The sequence below is a fragment of the Nannospalax galili genome, unplaced genomic scaffold (genome assembly GCF_000622305.1).
Source record: "Nannospalax galili isolate Female #2095 unplaced genomic scaffold, S.galili_v1.0 scaffold161, whole genome shotgun sequence".
NCBI classification, from domain to species: domain Eukaryota; kingdom Metazoa; phylum Chordata; class Mammalia; order Rodentia; family Spalacidae; genus Nannospalax; species Nannospalax galili.
Genome location: NW_008348586.1, coordinates 1,025,271 through 1,027,687, shown reverse-complemented (window position 1 = coordinate 1,027,687; position 2,417 = coordinate 1,025,271).

The window sequence follows — 2,417 nt, the reverse complement described above, 5'->3', positions numbered from 1 at the left end:
GCCTGGATCTGCGGCCTCCCTGGTCTCTTAATAAAATTGCGGCGCTGCTGAGCCCACTGGGAAACAGAGAGCCCAGACCATAGGCCACCCCCTCCCCGAGGAGGCTTCAGACCTCTCCGGTTCTGGAGCCTGCACCCTAGGTGTAGGTGCTGGGGCACAGCAGAGGAAGGCTGATGTAGTGTGGCTGCGCAAAGTGGAAGTTACTCTGAACTTCTCGAAAGCGAAAACTCCTTGGCCAGAGGATTGGGTGAGTGGGGTTAGGGACGGGATGAGCCGCAGGCTTCACCTGGCCATTACCAGAACTCAGCTGCCACCCTAGGGAGTCTTGGCCAGGGATTAGGAAGGGGTGGCATTGGGAATGGAGTTGAATCATTTGCAGAATTATTGAGGAGACACACCGGTGCGAGGAGAGGCCCATCCCAGAGACAGGGAGAGACAAACCTGGAGCCATGGGGAGTGACATACAAAATTTTATTATTATTATTATTATTATTCATTTATTTATTTATTTATTTATTTATCATGTGCACAAAAAAAAAAAGAAAAAAAAAAGAATCAAAACAAACCGACGCGTTAGAAAGTGGCCAAGGAGCCCAGAACGGTCGGAGGACCTTTCTAAGGTTACGCCTGGATCCGGAGCTCCTGGACCACCGCCTGCCCCACACAAGGACTGGGATGGGCCGGGCCTCGGAGTTAGGACCTCAGCACGCTCACTGCCTGGCTCCAGCTACTGGAGCTGGGCTGAGCGCCGCAGTTCCCTTTTTTTTTTTTTCCCTAGCTTTCCTTTTCAAATAAAAAGGTCTCCAAGGGGAGAGAAATCTGGGCGAGGACTCCAAGCCTTTTCAGATTTGTTCAAGGATTTTTATTTATTTGTTTTTCACTTTTATTGACTTTGTTTCCGTTATTTCGAGTCGTCACGATCCACGGGTGAGGAGACATGCAGGGAGCATCGCCGCTACTGAGAGAGCAACTACAGGGCGGGGCGGGGCGGCCCGGCCAGGGCACTCGTGGCCAGCCCTGAGGTTGGAACTGCTACCTCCGATGTAGCCTTGAGAGGGCTGGGGCAGGACGACCAGGGCCGAGACAGAGACAAGTGAGGCAGAGAAAGAGACGTAGAAGGGGAGAGCAGCAGAGAAGAGGGAGATGAAGAAGGGGAGCTGCAGGGAGGTGAGAGCGGAAACACGGAATTACAGAGAAACAGCCAACAAAACAGAGGCGAGAGGAGTCCACGGGACCATGTTCGTCATTTTGCATAGAGATTTCTTTCATAATTTTTTGTAACGTAAAAAAAAAATGCCCCCCCCCCAGGACGTGCTGTGCTTCAGTGGGCGTGTAGCTGTGTCCCCCCCTCCCCCCAGCGAGCGGTGACTCTCACAGCACGGACAGCAGGGAGTATCTACAGGCAGGGCCAGCGGGCAACAGGGACTCAACGGGACCGGGCGGGGCGGGGGAGGGGGTTATGTACACAGGGGGTTGCCTTCGCACGACACACACCGTCTTTCTACAAAGCAGCCTGATGGGTTTTTGTTTTGTTCCTTTTGCAAAGACCATCCTATTAAATAAGTGTGGATTCTGTTCAGTTCCTGCCCGCGAGGGAAGGCTGGGGGTGGGGGTAGTGTAGCGGGCAGTCTCCCTTTTCCACCTCGAGACAGCTCGAACGGACGTCAGCTCCCAGGACTGGCTCTTACAGCCCGCAGGTTGGGCGTTTACAAGGCAGGCAGCAGGAAGTGACTGCTCAGGTGGACTAGTGCTTGAAGCCTGTGGAAATTGTTCCTGCGGGGGCCCCCGATGGGGCAGCGTGCTAGGGACAAGAGACACAGGGCGTCGTGGCATGGGCAAAGGGAGAAGCCAGCAGGTGAAAGAGATGCTGAGGTAGGGGCGAGGTGGGGCCGAGAGTTAGAGTCACGTGGTAGGAGGTGCCCAGACCCTGGAGAACTGGACAGTCCAGGTGGAAGAACTCAGTTGGCGTCTGCTTGTCTTGGATCCCAACCTTGTAAGCCCTGTCGCCCCAAACGCCGTCCCCAGAGCCGGATCCACATGGCCCCATCCCACCTTCAAGGGTAAGGCACACCCGGAAGGCGGGGTCAGTCTGGCAGGTGCAGGGGGTAAAGTGTTCCCCCAGGGTTCGACAGGCGGCTGCTCCTCCTCCAGCAGAAAGTCCTTTTTGTTCATTTCTTTTGCTCAGCTCCTCCAGCGAAGCCTCCCGGCGCCCGAGCGTCCGAGGCAGGCTGCTCCCGGGCTGGGCCACGCTGATTGTGTGTCACAGAAATGTGTCCGGCGCGCGCAGCAGTAGCGGCCCGGGCCGGAGCGGGGCGGCTTGGCGGGCTGACTTCCGCGCCGTTGCGGCCGGGCTCGGGCGAGCTGGGCCCGGCCTTCCAGGGTGTGCCGCGCAGTCCAGGCAGGCGGGGAGGGGCGGC